Raw genomic sequence first — 19,804 nt, 5'->3', positions numbered from 1 at the left:
GGCGTAATAAGCCTTACGCTGAGTATTGGAGCCCCGTAACTCCCTAAACTGGCTGCAAAATAAAACCTAACACCTAACGCATGCGCAATGTCTATCTACCTGTCAACCGCAATCCCCCGCCGCAATCCCTAATAAAGTGCTTAACCCCTAAACCGCTGCTCCCAGACCCCGCCGCCACCTACATTAAATGTCTAACCCCCTAATGTGATCCCCCTACACCGCCGCCACCTACATTAAAATTATTAACCCCTAATGTAATCCCCCTACACCGCCGCCACCTACATTAAATGTCTAACCCCCTAATGTGATCCCCCTACACCGCCGCCACCTACATTAAAATTATTAACCCCTAATGTGATCCCCCTACACCGCCGCCACCTATATTAAAATGATTAACCCCTAATCTAATCCCCCTACACCGCCGCCACCTATATTAAAATGATTAGGGGGCGGAGCTAGCCATCAAGCCGACTAGACGTGCTCTCTCTTGTTTCCTAAAATAACCCCTAAATATATAGTATTTTTAACATATTGACCGACTCCTGAAAAAACACGAGTGGTCATTTAGCGACAGGGGCTCCTTTTGAGAGTTTGTATAGTGTGAGGAGGAGAGGAGACTTCAGTCTGAGCCTACACTAGTCGGCCCCTGCAGATCTCTCCAGAGGTGCTGTGTGTCGGAAGCAGCTGCAATTTGGGCTCGGATTCCTAAACCTCGGAAACCCTTGCTGCAGCCCAGAGATCACCTTGCCTCCTCATCACTGCTTTCCGGAGGGTCGGGGCTCCGCTCCGGTACAGCAGTCTGCTACAAGATCCTACCCAGCGTGTGGAGACCGGAGTCTGTTAACCCTTAAAGGACTCACCTATCTTCCGGACCTACTCTCTGGTGGCTCGCCCAACTGGCATCACAGCCCGGCCCCTGCCGGGAGCTACAGCAGGCTTAAGTGGAGTCTCCGGGGCGAGAGTGCGACACTGTGTTTTTGGCGCGCACATCCGCCATCTTGCAACTTGGCCTCCCGATCCCAGGGGCCTCTGACAGTGGAGCACCGGAACGCCCTGCATCAATAAGTTACAGCAGCAGGTAAGATCTCTTTGACTGATATAGACTGCCGTAATACCTGAGTCTTACCACGCTGTCATCTGACCTCACACCACCTCTTATCCCTGTCACTGAGAGATTATATTGCGCACCTCTCTGATTACACTTAGGCCCTACAGTAGCCATAAGGCCCCATTTCACACACACTTGCCAGGGTGTTGGTGGACTGCAGGCAGAGGGTGGAGGTCTTCTGACAATCCTTAAGGCCACATAAGTATAAAAGGCAGGTTACTGAAATATTATGTGACGAGGAAAAAGAGAAATAAAACCCTCTCTATATTAACCACTCCTAATCCGGATTTCTTTTATAAGTAGAGTGGGTCAAATCACTATAAATAAATACCCATAAATACCTGTGGGGCCCCTGGGCTAAAGTCAGGCCTGGTCTTTTGGCTTTGCAACCTTGTCTCACTCCCTTCAGACAACTGGAGCAGGTTTCCTAATAACTTCTGCCTGCATAGCACTTTTCTTGCACCATACCCTTGGGAGGGCTGTTATACTCAAATTTCTTCCCGCTTCCCTAGGCAGCTTATATTGCTGGGAAAGACACCACTTGGAGAAGCTGGGTTGTTAATCTTCAAGTGACTTTGAAAGTACTCACTGTAACACGACTTTAGGCCTCCAGGTTTAACATAAATCAAGAGCCTTCTTTTTGGTTCCCCCTCACAGAGTCCTTTCATCACACAAGCACAGGCCTCCTTTGACTTCCAGCCACCCTCACAAGTATAGGCCCGGACTTTCCAGCAACCAGCAGGGCAACATTGTCCAGTATTGTCTATAATTGTGGCTGCTGCGTCAGCTTTGGTGTCCCGGGGCTGGCGGCCCAGGGTGTAGTGTTTTATGTTACTGCTTTAACATTTTTATTTCCATTACAGGTAACTTTTGTTCTGTGTTATTAGCGGTTGTGCCAGCTTTTCAGGAATCTGGGCATTACCTCTTCTACGGTGCTATGTATGTAAATTAAGTTATTTTTTCACTTCCTCAGGGGATATACTCATAGTCCTTACTAATATTTCACGCACCAAGGGTTCTGCTTTGTTATTGCAGGTGGAAAACTAACCTATTCTGTCTAGACAGTGATTCTAATTGAATATTTCAAGTGGGTGACCCCCGGCTGGCCCCCCCCTTTCCGGCCCAGCTCGTCTGGGTTGGTCACTTCCTCTTCCCTTTTTCCCTTCCGCAAGGTCGTATCCTCTGTTCCCGGGCCAGAAGGGGACTTACCTCAAAGTCAATCCTGTCCTCATCCTGGGGTCTGGGGTGGTCAGGGGAGGTTTTGTCATTGACCTGTGTCTGGGGAGGGTTTCCCTGGCCCTTGCCCCTTGGTGGCGGCTTTCCCCTTCATAAACTGTGCTTGAGGACATTTAATCTCTAGCAGGGTGGCCGTCATGGAGGGGTAGGGGTCGGGGAGGCCCTCGGGGCCCCTCCTCATGTGCTGATTTCTGTGATCTCTTATTCATATTTTCATTTTTGTAAACACCTGTGAGTCCAAACATTAGTGCTTCTATACCCTGACTTGTCCTGTGTCTGTACTCGCCTCATTGAATTTCTCTTTGCTACTTTTTCAAAATGCCTCATACGGCCAGACGACATACAAGAACCCCCGGACCAGTGAAGAAAACGGTCCTAGATCACTTCTCCTTACCGCAGAAGGAGCCGGAAGAAGATTCCAATGATGGCCTGAATGGTTCAGAATCTTTAGGAGAAGGCTCTCAGCATGAAGCTATGATAAACCCCAGGTCTCAACACTTTATTACGGAGGACACTCTTAAAAAGATGCTTGGTAGCCAGACACGCTTTATCACGAAAGAAATTCTGAAAAGCCACGCTGAGCTTAAAAAGGATATTTCGGAAATAGGCGAACGGGTGGATTCCTTGGAAAGGCGGCAAGATGATATTACCACAGACCAATCAAATCTATTGGCATATTCTGAATCTCTGTCAGACCAACTGAGCCAGCTAGAGTTTAAGCTGGCGGATGTTGAAGATCGGGCCCGAAGAAATAACATCAGATTTCGGGGTATACCGGAAGATATGACATGAACAGACCTGCAAGGTTTTCTTCTGGAGCTCTTTGACAACCTGCTGGGCCCCACGGAGGGTTTAACCACTACCATGGAAAGAGCGCATAGAGCGTTACGCCCATGGTCTGTTTCACAAGAAAAGCCAAGAGACGTTATAGTCTGTTTTCATAGCTTCCTCTTCAAGGATAAGCTGATGCAGGCCGCTTTCCGCAAACCTCAGGTGGCAGAAAAATTTCAAACTATTCAACTTCTTCTGGATTTGTCGGCCCACACCTTACAATACAGAAGGCAATACCAGCCAGTCACACTGGCCCTCAGAAAAGCTGGCATAAGGTATAGATGGGGTTATCCATCCAAGTTGCTGATTTCAAGGTACAATCAAACCCACATAATCTCTTCACTGGCCCAGGGCACTGCATTACTTGCACAGTGGGGTCTCACCAAGGGGGACACGCTGGAACCCATTCCTAGCAAGGCAAAGTTGAGAGCCACAGCACCTGAATGGACCGCTAAGGACCAGTGCTCCAAGAGACAAAAAACACAGCAGGCACAGGAATTTCAGGGTCCCCAAGACCCCTCTTCTTGAAAGGGAGGCACCTCTGGTCAGCAACAGCACTTCTCAATCATCATGCCTTATTATAGGGTCCGTCCTTAAAGGGCGGCCTTACAATTTAAGAGGTATTCACCTTGTGCTGGACCTTTTGTGGTCCCCGTTAGGACTATTATTTTTGTTAAGGTTACTATCTTTTGTTATATTAACTTATGTTCATATTCGAATTGTTAGAGTTCATACTTGCTTGTTAATATTCTATGAGGCTATCCCAGCGCAGGTCATTTACCTCTAATTGGGTAGGTGAGATAATACCTTTACTCTCTAGATAGTATTTGTACTGTTTTACCAAGTTAAGTTACAATTGTGTGTATTTCTGTCTTGATGGGTATTTTGCATCTTAATTAAGTTTGTTGTTGCTGTCCACACATATTCACTAATGTTCTCACAGGTCCATTATCCGATTTATACATTTACATGCTTTCTCTCCTTTGTGCATAAGAGGGGGGCCAATGGTTTCGGCTCTCTCTCTGTATACTTCTCTCCTAGCTCCCCCCCATATAGATAGCCCATGCCAGGGTTCCAATTAGGTGAACTATTTTCACCTCATTTTCTAATACAACACCTAAGAGCCCCCTGTCCTAGTCCTTCCCCCTAACTTCTCTCCACCTCTCCCGACCTGCTTCCCTTCCCCGAGCCTGACCTTTGGGATGGCGCACTGTCTAAAAGTGCTTACCCACAATGTAAGGGGCCTTAATTCTCCTTTTAAAAGGAGCCTTCTGTCCCGTGAACTCAAATTCCACAACCCAGACGTAGTTTTCCTGCAGGAGACCCATTGGCAGGTAGGCACCCCTCAATATTTCCACTCCCGCTCCTACAAAGTATTAGAACATTCCCCCTTTTCCAAGAAGGCTAGAGGCATGGCCATTTTACTCCATAACAGGGTTGTTTATGAGCAAATTCACGTACTTGTTGACCCCCAAGCCAGATATACAAGTTTGGTTTGTAAGCTAGACCATGTTCTTCATACACTGGTCTCTATTTATCTACCTAATTCCCGGCAGCCTGCGTGTCTCCACAATATCCTTCAGATACTTGATAAGTTTAAGCAAGGGAGGGTTTTGATTGCAGGTGACTTTAACATGACATGGGAACCAAAACTTGACCGCAAACTGCTAAATACAAGTAGTAAACACTCTCAGGAGACGCATACCTCAGCCCAATTCTGGACAATAATGACACAATATGGGTACTTTGACATCTGGAGAAGCTTACATTCCAATGACAGAGACTATACCCACTACTCTCACCCCCACAAAACTTATTCCCAGTTGGACTACATTTTATGCCAGGCAGGATCCCTGGATTCAGTCTCCCGGTCAAGCATTTCACTCAGCTCCTGGTCAGATCATGATCTAGTCATGGCAGATTTGTTCCCCTCGGACAAATTGCCATCTAATTCCAATTGGTGTCTTCCTAGACACATATTGTCTGACATCCCATTCAGGGAAAAATTGAGACGGGACTTGGTTGAATTGCTGGGCCGTAATGACAATGGCCAGACCTCAGATGACATTCTTTGGGGTGCGATTAAGGCAACAGTCAGGGGCCTTATCATTCGTAAACAAGGTCACCTGAGAAAGTTAGCAGGCCTTACTCTTGCACAGGCTCACACTAAACTCAGATCTTTAGAATCCCTTAATCGCTCTTCCATCAGCTTAGATTTGGCTGCACAAATTACTACAGTTAAGGAGCACATTAACCATTTAGAGCTATGCCATACACAAAATAACCTTAGCAAATTAAAACAATTATACTATTACAAAGGTAACAGACCTGACACTATGCTTGCGAATAGACTTAGGCATAAATATAGTACTTCCCGCATTTCCCAAATTCACCACAATGGTAAAATACACAAGAAGCCCTCTCTAATTGGAGAGAGCTTCGCTGATTTTTACTCTAAATTATACAATATTAAAAAATCCGAGACTCCAACCCCTACTTCTAGTCAAGACATCAGAAATTTTTTATCCTCAGCTAATCTTCCCACACTTACAACCGAGCAACAAGACTCACTCACAGCCCCTCTATCCCTTGCAGAAATTAAACAAATAAAAAAACCTCAAACCCTTTAAGGCCCCAGGACCAGACGGTTTCTCTGCCCAGTTTTACAAGGTGTTTAATCATGAACTATCTCCCTATTTGCAAAGGTTTTTCACTGTAGCAAGTAAAGAGGGCTCCATGAGAGAGGAATTTTTAAAAGCAGCTATAGTTACCCTGCCTAAACCCGATAAAGATCCTTCCTTTTGTGCAAGTTATAGGCCAATTTCCTTGATCAATGTGGACGTGAAAATCTATTCTAAAATTCTTGCTAACCGTAATGGAAAGCTTCTTCCGTGCCTTATAGGTCCTGACCAGGTAGGGTTCATTCATAAGCACGAGGGGCCTGACAGCAAAAGGCGGCTTGTCAATATTGTTTGTGAGTCTACTAGAATGCAAAGGCCTTACTCCGTTATCTCTTTGGATGCCAAGAAAGCTTTTGACCGAGTCCGCTGGTCTTACTTGTGGGAAACCCTTAGAGCCTTCAATTTCCCCCACTCAACCTGTAGAGCTATTCAGGCACTATATTCTGCCCCGTTGGCTATTGTTTGGGGCCTCGGCTTTCAGTCAAACCCTTTTCGCATCTCGAATGGTACTAGGCAGGGGTGACCCTTATCTCCGCTGTTGTTTGCCCTGGTGGTCAAGCCCCTGGCTGCCCATATTAGCGACGATGCATCCATACCGGGGATAATGCTATCGGGCACTTTGCAAAAAAATTGCACTATTCGCGGACGACATTACAATGTTCAAAAGACAGAAATATATTGGTGGGGTTACTCTCACAATTACATTCAAAATTTAAAGGAAAGCTTTAATTTTAAATGGTTGCATGAGTAGGTTACTCATTTGGGTGTGAAGATATCCAATAGCGCTTCACAAGTGGTTAAAGATAATTATGTCCCCCTGTTGTCAGAACTGAGATCTTTAAAAAACACTTGGGACCATAAGTCCATCTCATGGACGGGGCGTATTGCCTCTATTAAAATGTCTTTTCTTCCTAAGCTTAGCTACCTTTTCAGGTGTCTCCCCATTAGAGTCCCCATGCAACTTCTACTGCAGTTCCAGAGTGAGATATCAAAGTTCATTTGACGGGGGAAGACTCCCCGAATATCCCAAAAAACCCTGAAATTCCCTATTCATTTAGGCGGCCTAGGCGGCCTAGGCGGCCTAGCATCTCCCTCAGTGGTAAAATATTACGAGGGTGCCATGCTTACTCATATCTCCCAATGGGGAGTACTTCAGTCTTGTGATAAATGGCGTGAGATTGAACAGGCCTCAATGCCCCAAAATATCCTTCTGAAGGATGTAATTTGGACTCCACCACATAGCCGCAGGAATCTAGGTATCAATAACTTGGTTATTACAGAATGCCTTCAGGTATGGGATATTGCTCCCCACCACTCCCCCATCACTTCGACAGCTGGCCTCTTCACAGGGCTGGCAGAAACCCATCCAAATATCTGGGCCAGATTGGGGATTAAGCAGGTCTCGGACTTCTGGTCTGCTTCGCAGCCTGGCGGTTTCATAGACGTGGCACTTTTGGACCCGCCTACGCGTATCCCTTCGTTCCTTTTCTTTGAGATCATCAGGATTAAAAGTTTCTTGAGAAGCTGGGGTTTCCTCCCCACCACCTCTCGACAGCCCACCCGTGGGAGTCAATCTGGAGGACGGGTCGCAGACTTGTCAGGCCTTTATCGACTCGTTATAGACTACTCGACGGTTCTGTTCAGCCCGAAATCGCCCCGCATTTGCTGATATGGGACACTTTTTTGCATTCTCAAATCTCTGTAGACACTTGGCAAAGGGCTATTCTTTTGACAAAGAAAACCCTTCATTGTATTACAATGTTTGAAACCTATTACAAGGTTGTCTCCCATTGGTACCTGGTCCCTTCTCGGCTGTCAAAGATGTTTCCAGGAGTTTCACCCCTCTGCTGGAGGAATTGCGGTTTACAAGGCACCATGCTCCACATTTGGTGGGATTGCCCTAAAATTAATCTCCTATGGGTTCAAGGGCTTCGCACCCTCACTGATTTTGGAATCAGAGTTCTGACTGGCCCGGCCACTGCATTATTACACCTAGGCTTACATGACTTACCCAAGCACCAAAGCATTTTCAATATTTACTTGCTAGCCTCTATTAAAACTAATTTAGCTAGGTCCTGGAAAAAAGACTCCCCCCCTCGTGGAATGAGATAGTGAAAACCATGGCCTTTCTTTATAACATGGAAAAGACCATATATTTTGACTTAAACAAATTAGACTTGTTTGAATTGGTATGGGCCGACTGGAAAGATAAATACGACACCTCCTGGAGCCCACCTGTCCCGACTCAAAGCTCCTTGGCCGTCCCTCCTTAGATAGCTTACATCTTACCTTCTCTACCCCTCTCTACTTTCATGTCGCCCCTCCCCCCCTCCCCCTCCCCCCCTTTCTCCTTCAGGATCATGTTCTGGTTTCAATGTGATTTGTTGTATTGGTTACTCTATGGTCTCCCACTTGTGCTCATCTTGGCACTAGCACCCATCTCTACATTTGTGGTGACCATCCTGTTTTATGATTTTTCTTTTTGTTTTTTCATTTATTTAGCTTGGGACCTTTGGTCCGTTTCATTACTGTATATCTACGATTGCAACTGATGTATGTGTATGGGACCTGTGTGTCCCTCATTGTTACTTTTAAAACTTGAAAATGAATAAAAAATTTAAATAAAAAATAAATAAAAAATGATTAATCCCTAATCTAATGCCCCTACACCGCCGCCACCTATATTAAATGTATTACCCCCTAAAATACTAAAGTGTCCCTACACTGCATTGCCCCAAAGTAATCAGCTCTATTACCAGCCCTTAAAAGGGCCTTTTGCAGGGCATTGCCCAAAAGTAATCAGCTCTTTTACCTGTAATCTGACCCCCCCTACACCGCCGCCACCTATATTAAATATATTAACCCCTAATCTAATCCCCCTACACCGCCGCCACCTATATTAAATATATTAACCCCTATTCTAATCCCCCTACACCGCTGCCACCTGTATTAAATATATTAACCCCTAATCTGACCCCCCTACACCACCGCTACCTATATTAACTATAGTAACCCTAATTATATTAGGGTTAATATAGTTAATATAGTTATTATATTATATATATTATTAATATAGTTAATAATTAATATAGTTATTATATTATATATATTAACTATATTAAAATATTCCTATTTAAAACTAAATACTTACCTATAAAACAAACCCTAAGATAGCTACAATATAATTAATAATTACATTGTAGCTATTTTAAGGTTTATATTTATTTTACAGGTAAATTGGTATTTATTTTAACTAGGTACAATAGCTATTAATAGCTACCTAGTTAAAATAATTAACAATTTACCTTTAAAATAAATCCTAACCTAAGTTACAAATACACCTACACTATCAATAAATTAATTAAATAAACTACAATTATCTAAACTAAAATATAATTAAATATACTAAACTAAATTACAAAAAAACAACAACACTAAATTACAAAAAATAAAAAAAAGATTACAAGAATTTTAAGCTAATTACACCTAATCTAAGCCCCCTAATAAAATAACAAATCCCCCCAAAATAAAAAAATGTCCCTACCCTAAACTAAATTACAAAAAGTAATCAGCTCTATTACCAGCCCTTAAAAGGGCCTTTTGTGCGGCATTGCCCCAAAGTAATCAGCTCTTTTACCTGTGGAAAAAAAGAACAACCCCCCCCATTACAACCCACCACCCACACACCCCTACTCTAAAACCCACCCTATCCCCCCTTAAAAAAACCTAAGTCTAACCCCCAAGTGGTCCTTACCTGTCCTAAAGACCGGCGGAGAAGTCTTCTTCCAGGCGGTGACGTCTTCTTCTTCTAGGAACCAGCCGGCGCGGAGTGGAGGAGTTGAAGACTGATGACCGCGGAGCTGAAGACCGTCGACTCTGGAACTGAAGACCGGCCACGCAGGAACTGAAGATCGGCGACGCTGAAACTGAAGAAAGGGGCCATGGAGCATGGAGGATCCTCTTCATACGATCGCCGCCGTACACTGACTAGGAATTCAAGGTACGCAATTAAAAATGGCGTCCCTTGAATTCCTATTGGCTGATTTGAGCCTTCAAATCCATATCAGCCAATCGGATGAGAGCTACTTTAATTCTATTGGCTGATCTGAATAGCCAATAGAATAAGAGCTACTGTAATTCTATTGGCTATTCTAATCAGTGTTTGTTAATTTAGTGTTTGTTTTTTTGTAATTTAGTTTAGTGTATTTAATTATACTTTAGTTTAGATAATTGTAGTTTATTTAATTAATTTATTGATAGTGTAGGTGTATTTGTAACTTAGGTTACAATTTATTTTACCGGTAAATTGGTAATTATTTTAAGTAGGTAGCTATTAAATAGTTATTAACTATTTAATAGCTATTGTACCTAGTTAAAATAAATACCAAGTTACCTGTAAAATAAATATAAACCTTAAAATAGCTACAATGTAATTATAAATTATATTGTAGCTATCTTAGGGTTTATTTTATAGGTAAGTATTTAGTTTTAAATAGGAATATTTTAGTTAATAATATTAATATTATTTAGATTTATTGCAATAATAATTAAGTTAGTGGTGTTATGGTTAGATAGGGTTAATATAGTTAATATATATAATATAATAACTATATTAACTATATTAACCCTAATATAATTAGGGTTAATATAGTTAATATAGGTGGCGGTGGTGTAGGGGGGTCAGATTAGGGGTTAATATATTTAATATAGGTGGCGGCGGTGTAGGGGGATTAGATTAGGGGTTAATATATTTACTATAGGTGGCGGTGGTGTAGGGGGATTAGATTAGGGGTTAATATATTTAATATAGGTGGCGGCGGTGTAGGGAGGTCAGATTACAGGTAAAAGAGCTGATTACTTTGGGGCAATGCCCCGCAAAAGGCCCTTTTAAGGGCTGGTAATAGAGCTGATTACTTTGGGGCAATGCAGTGTAGGGACACTTTAGTATTTTAGGGGGTAATAAATTTAATATAGGTGGCGGCGGTGTAGGGGGATTAGATTAGGGGATTATACATTTAATATAGGTGGCGGCGGTGTAGGGGGATTAGATTGGGGTTAATACTTTAATATAGGTGGCGGCAGTGTAGGGGGATTAGATTAGGAGTTAATCAGTTTAATATAGGTGGCGGCAGTGTAAGGGAGTCAGATTAGGGGGTAGTACATATAATGTAGGTGGCGGCGGGGTAGGGGCTCACATTAGGGGGTAATATAGTTAAAATAGGTGGCGGCGGTGTAGGGGGATCATATTAGGGGGTAACAAAGTTAATGTAGCTGGCGGCGGGGGTCCGGGAGCGGCGGTTTAGGGGTTAATACATTTATTGTTAGGAGTGAGAGGGGGGATTACGCATAGAGGGGTATACGTGTCGGGCTATGTTTGGGAGGCGTGTTAGACAGTAACAGGAGATTTAGTCAGTTTTTTTATGGGGCGTCAGTTTCTAATTTGCCGTAAGTCAATGGCGACTCCAGAAATTTGTACTTACGCAGATTTCTGGACATCGCTAGTTTGTCAGACTTACGGCACTTTAGCAACTACCGGCGCTGTATATGTGATAGCTCGCTGTGCGAGCTGAAACTACTGGCGGCACAGGTTTCCACGCTTGCGCCAAAACCTGTGCGGTATATCGGATCGCGCCCCTGAAACTCAGACCTCCCTGTTACACTATCGGGAGAAGTACTAGCAGTAGTTATTCTCTCTTCTTCACAGATGCCTGCAGTAATAGCAGCATAAGAGTTTTTCAAAGGCAGAGAATTAGGAGTAAGTCTTTGTTCTACTGTTCTTACCCCTGCGGAGCCAACAGTTGTCCATCTTTTTTTTCTTAGTCTCTGGGTTAGAGGTGCAGCTTCTTTAGTAGGCTGCTTTGAGCAAACAGACATGTTATTTATTGCATCTTTAAGATAAACTATTTCTTTCCATAATAGAGAACACTGCTTACACACTGGGCAGCCTCTAAATCTCCAGAATACTGCACGATCAAACAGGGCAAGGCATCTATTGCACTGAATCTGAGACATTTTTAAATAAATATGTAGATACTCTATCAAATGACTACAATATTTAACCTCCTCGCTGACTAACTCTGAATAACTCCTGAAATAACTCTTGCACTTAATGCTATCCTTATTTAGATGAGATCCTTTTTGTAGTGAGATCCACTGAGCTAAGCCTTGATGAATTCCAAACATGATTTAGCCTTTATATTGAGACCCCTCCGCATCCTTGTGAGGCAAGCTTCCATTGATTTCATTAACAAACTTTGGGGTTGATCACAATGTATCATTTGATAGTTATCTATATGTTACTATCTGCCAATGAACCCTTTTGATGTGATCATAATCAGCCATTTTGTTGTTGCTGGAAAAAACACACCTGCAATGTCAATTATTATTTGCTGAAAACTAGTGCAACATTTAGATCAATTCCTTTATCTTTTATGTCTTTCAAAATTAGCTAAAAAAGCTTTAATGAAAGCTTTTCATGCAAGAAAATATATTTATTTTCATTTAATGTTTATGTAAACTCTGGTATTTACTTTTTGCCACAGAATTTAAAAAGTACCCATATTAAACCACTATTGTAACTTAACAGACTTTCTACAATATTGTAGCTGTCTCCTGCCAAATGGCAGTGGACCTGTACTTTTGCTACCCACTTGAGCACTGCCCCATTACTGCTTTCATTATTATCGCCCCGTCAGATAACCCCTACTTAAAATATTGCAGAAATTGGGCTTGCATGAGTGAGACTGTCCCACAGGGGCTCAAACGCAGCATCCACTGATTCCTATATTATGATCTAACATTAATCAACCAACTAGTCCTAAGCCCAATAATTGAAATAACAACAGAGCTTACCATCCTGGGTTTGATTGGCCACAGCTATTTATTTGTACAAAACTATATAGACCAAAAATCTGAATTTCTTGCCCTAACAATTGTACATACTTCAAGTCCACTCAAACATTACCTTGAGAACAACTTACTCATGATCTACGCTATCTCTTGCCATTTTTAAAGATATCAAGATAAGCCTATTTTCACTCTAGGAAGAGGGAGGGTGGATGGAATTTTCTACTCACATGTTCTCAAACAGACTAGCCCAACTCCTCCTTTTACTCTTAGCTAAAATATAAAGCCTCCTCCCACTACCACTGAATCACCAATAATAATCCATCTGTACCTTTGATCACACCGCATTTATTGCTTTTGCTCAGTAGATCCCATTATTTGCTTCAATATTCAAATCAGAAGTGTTACCCCTTTACCAATTGTTAATCAATATGGCTCTACAAATAACTTTGGATATAAAGATAGAAAATAAATATGTTGAAGTTCAAGCAGGTAGAGGACTTATTATAAACCCACAAACCCAAAGATGCTGACTAAATGGTATTTCCTGTGTGGAGATGCTAGTATGCAAGATGATTTTTTCTTCTTCAATGTTGTATTACTAGTTTAAATTTTTGAAAATGCATTAAATGCACCTGTAAGCAATTTTTTTTATATTCACTGTATGTAACATTAATAGATGTCTGTATTGCAAAAGAGCTGTACATAAAAATTGCATTATAAATACTATTTTTGGATGCTTAGCTTTCCTCTTTCTTTTTTTAAACAGAGATAAGTAAATGCTTTTTTCTAGTCATTTGGTTTACATATACAATGCATCCATTTTTTTAGTGATTCAACTTTTAGGTATCATGCATTAAATGGGCATAACACCCCAAATTATTCTTTTATATATTCAGACACAGCATGCAATTTTAATCAACTTTCCATTTTACTTCTCTTACATAATTTGCTTAATTCTCTTAGTATCCTGTTGAAAAGAATACCCAGGTAGGCTCATTAGCAGTAATGCTTTACTGGGAGCTATCTGCTTATTGCTGGCTGCACATATATGCCTCTATTCATTGGCCCCTATTTAAGAAAGGTCTTGCGGACCTGATCCGACACTGCGGATTAGATCCGCCAGACCTCGCTGAATACGGAGAGCAATATGCTCTCCATATTCAGCATTGCACCAGCAGCTCACAAGAGCTGCTTGTGCAACGCCTCCCCCTGCAGACTCGCGGCCAATTGGTCGCCAGCAGGGGGGTGTCAATCAACCCAATCATACTCGATCATGTTGATTTCTGGCGATTCTTTGTGACCGCTGCTTCATAACTGCAGTTTCTGGCGAGTCTGAAGACTCGCCAGAAACACGGCCGTCAAGCTCCTTTCGGAGCTTGATAGATAGGCCCCATTGGCTCAACTGATGTGATCAGCAAACTCCCAGTAGTGCATTGCTGATCATTAACTGAACAAAGCAAATTTGATAATAGAAGTAAATTTGAAAGTTGTTTAAAATTGCATGCTCTATCTGAATTATGTAAGGAAAAAAAATAGGTTTCACATCCCTTTAAAGGGCCACTAAACCCAAAATCTTTCTTTCATGATTCAGATAGAACATACAAATTTAAACAACATTGCAATTTACTTCTATTATTTATTTTGCTTCATTTTTTAGATATCCTTATTTGAAGAAAAAGCAATGCACATGGGTGAGCCAATCACACGAGACTTCTATGTGCAGCAACCAATCAGCAGCTACTTAGCATATCTAGATATGCTTTTCAGCAAAGAATATCAAGAGAATAAAACAAATTAGATAATGGAAGTAAATTAGAAAGGTGCTTAAAAATGCATTCTCTTTCTAAATCATGAAAGAAAAAATGTGGGTATCATGGCCCTTTAAATATTACATGGTGAATTGCGTGTTGAGTATTACCCTCCAGTTTATTTTGTTTCTATGGCTGCCTTCTTAAAAATGTTTGTGCTAAGGGATTGGAACATGTCAGCTCTTAAAGAGAATTAAGAAAATTAAACTTTCATTATTCAGATAGAGCATGGAATTCTAAACAACTTTCCAATTTACTTCCATTAACAAAATATGCACAGTATTTTTATATTTATACATTTTGAGTCACCAGATCCCACTGAGCGTGTGCAACAATACACAGAATATGTGTAAATGCATTTGTAATTGGCTGATGGCTGTCACATGACACAGGGGGAGTGGAAATAGACATACTGGAACTTTGAAATTTGTCAGAAAAAATCTACTACTCTTTGAAGTTCAGACTAAGGGCTACTGCATTGTCTTTTTTTATCATGTATTTGCTGATTATGCATATCTACTGTATTTTCTGGTCCCTTAAAGGGACACTGAGCCCACATTTTTCTTTTGTGATTCAGATAGAGCATGCAGTTTTAAGCAACTTTCTAATTTACTCCTATTATCAACTTTTCTTCGTTCTTTTGCTATCTTTATTTGAAAAAGAAAGCTCAGAACCCTGGACAGCACTTGTTTATTGGTGGATTGAACAACCCAGGTTGTTCACCAAAAATGGGCCGGCATCTAAACTTACATTCTTGCTTTTTAAATAACGATACCAAGAGAATGAAGAACATTTGCTAATAGGAATACATTAGAAAGTTGCTTAAAATTGCATGCTCTATCTGAATCACAAAAGAAAAAATTTGAGTTCAGTGTCCCTTTAAAGGGACAGTCTAGTCCTAAACAAACTTTCATGATTAAGATAGGGCATGTATTATTAATCAATTTTCCAATTTACTTTTACCACCAATTTTGCTTTGTTCTCTTAGTATTCTTAGTTGAAAGCTTAACCTAGGAGGTTCATATGCTAATTTCTTAGACCTTGAAGGCCGCCTCTTAAGAATGCATTTTAACAGGTTTTTCACCACTAGAGGGTGTTAGTTCATGTTTTTCATATAGATAACACTGTGCTCATGCACGTGAAGTTACCTGGGAGCTATCACTGATCGGCTAAACTGCAAGTCTGTCAAAAGAACTGAAATAAAGGGGCAGTTTGCAGAGGCCTAGATACAAGATAATCACAGAGGTAAAAAATATATAAATATAACTGTGTTGGTTATGCAAAACTGGGGAATGGTTAAAAAAGGGATTACTGTATCTATGTTTTAAAACAATAACAATTCTGGTGTAGACTGTCCCTTTAAATACCACTCTACAAAATGTAAACAGTTGCATTTAAAATAAGGTAAAGTGAATTTCTCCTAATAAAGTAGTCAATATATATTTGTTCACAGTTTTCATAAATATAAATACCATGATTTAAGTATACAATGCAGATTTGCACTTCAAGACCATTGCTCTATATGAATATATCAAGAATATGCTGTTTTTATGCAAATAGATATCTGTACTATATTGTAATGAACTTGTAAATGTGAGAGAAGCATGTGGCTTTAAATTAGGGAATGCTAATGCTCACTAAAATGTAGGAATCTTGCTGTGTGCATAATGTGTATATACATCAGCTTATTATTTTTACTTGGTAAAATAGAGGTAATATTAAGCATACTTTTTCCCAGTATGATTCTCAGTCTAAGCTTAATTTACAAGAAAATAATATAATTTTAATTTTATTGTGTTTTTTTTTCTACATATGTTTTTAAGCTTTCTAAACTTTTTTTTTTATAGATCAGATTCTATACAAATGATTTGAAAAAATAATTAATTTATAAATCTTAGTATTATTTTCAGTACCGTTTGTTTCTTACAAACGAAGGCTATGTTAAAACATTTTTTGGCATACATTTAACCAAATAATATATGGTGGAATATCTGTGGAAGACACTCTCATTTGGAGGCTGATGTTCAAAGCAATGTCACAATAGTACTATGTTGTCAGAATCACAATATTAGACCTAAATATGTTCACTACAGCGTGAACGACTTTACAACTGTACAATGTTAAAAAAGCTGTCTTGTTTTTAAAAACATGTTTTTCATAGTGCAATATTTAAAAATTCCCTATTGTAAAATTAATTACCAGAAGCTACTATCTGTTAGGGGATATTAATATTCCGTACGTGAAATCTTGTTTCTAAAAAGAATAACATGCTAAAAAGTAAAAAATATGTTTATTTATATAACAAACTTACTTTAAATACAAAGGGCCAGATTACAAGTGGCATATTACAAGTTGAAAGTAAAACGTTCAGGACTTTCAATGTTATTTTAAAATACATATCTCTATATATAATCTGTATATTCTATTAATATATATATATATATATATATATATATATATATATATACTGTATATATATACAGGGAGTGCAGAATTATTAGGCAAATGAGTATTTTGACCACATCATCCTCTTTATGCATGTTGTCTTACTCCAAGCTGTATAGGCTTGAATGCCTACTACCAATTAAGCATATTAGGTGATGTGCATCTCTGTAATGAGAAGGGGTGTGGTCTAATGACATCAACACCCTATATCAGGTGTGCATAATTATTAGGCAACTTCCTTTCCTTTGGCAAAATGGGTCAAAAGAAGGACTTGACAGGCTCAGAAAAGTCAAAAATAGTGAGATATCTTGCAGAGGGATGCAGCACTCTTAAAATTGCAAAGCTTCTGAAGCGTGATCATCGAACAATCAAGCGTTTCATTCAAAATAGTCAACAGGGTCGCAAGAAGCGTGTGGAAAAACCAAGGTGCAAAATAACTGCCCATGAACTGAGAAAAGTCAAGCGTGCAGCTGCCAAGATGCCACTTGCCACCAGTTTGGCCATATTTCAGAGCTGCAACATCACTGGAGTGCCCAAAAGCACAAGGTGTGCAATACTCAGAGACATGGACAAGGTAAGAAAGGCTGAAAGACGACCACCACTGAACAAGACGCACAAGCTGAAACGTCAAGACTGGGCCAAGAAATATCTCAAGACTGATTTTTCTAAGGTTTTATGGACTGATGAAATGAGAGTGAGTCTTGATGGGCCAGATGGATGGGCCTGTGGCTGGATTGGTAAAGGGCAGAGAGCTCCAGTCCGACTCAGACGCCAGCAAGGTGGAGGTGGAGTACTGGTTTGGGCTGGTATCATCAAAGATGAGCTTGTGGGGCCTTTTCGAGTTGAGGATGGAGTCAAGCTCAACTCCCAGTCCTACTGTCAGTTTCTGGAAGACACCTTCTTCAAGCAGTGGTACAGGAAGAAGTCTGCATCCTTCAAGAAAAACATGATTTTCATGCAGGACAATGCTCCATCACACGCGTCCAAGTACTCCACAGCATGGCTGGCAAGAAAGGGTATAAAAGAAGAAAATCTAATGACATGGCCTCCTTGTTCACCTGATCTGAACCCCATTGAGAACCTGTGGTCCATCATCAAATGTGAGATTTACAAGGAGGGAAAACAGTACACCTCTCTGAACAGTGTCTGGGAGGCTGTGGTTGCTGCTGCACGCAATGTTGATGGTGAACAGATCAAAACACTGACAGAATCCATGGATGGCAGGCTTTTGAGTGTCCTTGCAAAGAAAGGTGGCTATATTGGTCACTGATTTGTTTTTGTTTTGTTTTTGAATGTCAGAAATGTATATTTGTGATTGTTGAGATGTTATATTGGTTTCACTGGTAAAAATAAATAATTGAAATGGGTATATATTTGTTTTATGTTAAGTTGCCTAATAATTATGCACAGTAATAGTCACCTGCACACACAGATATCCCCCTAAAATAGCTAAAACTAAAAACAAACTAAAAACTACTTCCAAAAATATTCAGCTTTGATATTAATGAGTTTTTTGGGTTCATTTAGAACATGGTTGTTGTTCAATAATAAAATTAATCCTCAAAAATACAACTTGCCTAATAATTCTGCACTCCCTGTATATATATATATATACTATATATATATATAATATTTCTGTATATATTTTCATATAGATATATAGGTACATATATATATATTTATATATATATATATATATTTATTTAAATAATAACACACACATACAGTATATATATATATATATATATATATATATATATATATCTATATATATATATATATATATATGCTGTCATGAGTACACCTATACTTTATGTAATGTGTGCTAAACCATACTTTCTTTCATGTAATTAGCAAGAGTCCATGAGCTAGTGACGTATGGGATATACATTCCTACCAGGAGGGGCAAAGTTTCCCAAACCTCAAAATGCCTATAAATACACCCCTCACCACACCCACAAATCAGTTTTTACAAACTTTGCCTCCTATGGAGGTGGTGAAGTAAGTTTGTGCTAGATTCTACGTTGATATCCGCTCCGCAGCAGGTTGGAGCCCGGTTTTCCTCTCCGCGTGCAGTGAATGTCAGAGGGATGTGAGGAGAGTATTGCCTATTTGAATGCAGTGATCTCCTTCTACGGGGTCTATTTCATAGGTTCTCTGTTATCGGTCGTAGAGATTCATCTCTTACCTCCCTTTTCAGATCGACGATATACTCTTATATATACCATTTCCTCTACTGATTCTCGTTTCAGTACTGGTTTGGCTTTCTACTACATGTAGATGAGTGTCCTGGGGTAAGTAAGTCTTATTTTCTGTGACACTCTAAGCTATGGTTGGGCACTTTTATATAAAGTTCTAAATATATGTATTCAAACATTTATTTGCCTTGACTCAGGATGTTCAACGTTCCTTATTTCAGACAGTCAGTTTCATATTTGGGATAATGCATATGAATAAATCATTTTTTCTTACCTTAAAAATTTGACTTTTCCCTGTGGGCTGTTAGGCTCGCGGGGGCTGAAAATGCTTCATTTTATTGCGTCATTCTTGGCGCGGACTTTTTTGGCGCAAATTTTTTTTTCTGTTTCCGGCGTCATACGTGTCGCCGGAAGTTGCGTCATTTTTGACGTTTTTTTACGCCAAAGGTGTCGGCGTTCCGGATGTGGCGTCATTTTGGCGCCAAAAGCATTTAGGCGCCAAATAATGTGGGCGTCTTTTTTGGCGCTAAAAAAAAAATATGGGCGTCACTATTGTCTCCACATTATTTAAGTCTCATTATTTTGTGCTTCTGGTTGCTAGAAGCTTGTTCTATGGCATTTTTTTTCCCATTCCTGAAACTGTCATTT

This window comes from Bombina bombina, chromosome 1 (genome assembly GCF_027579735.1).
Source record: "Bombina bombina isolate aBomBom1 chromosome 1, aBomBom1.pri, whole genome shotgun sequence".
NCBI lineage: Eukaryota > Metazoa > Chordata > Amphibia > Anura > Bombinatoridae > Bombina > Bombina bombina.
The sequence above is the reverse complement of the archived record's forward strand: the minus strand, read 5'-3'. Positions refer to the sequence as shown.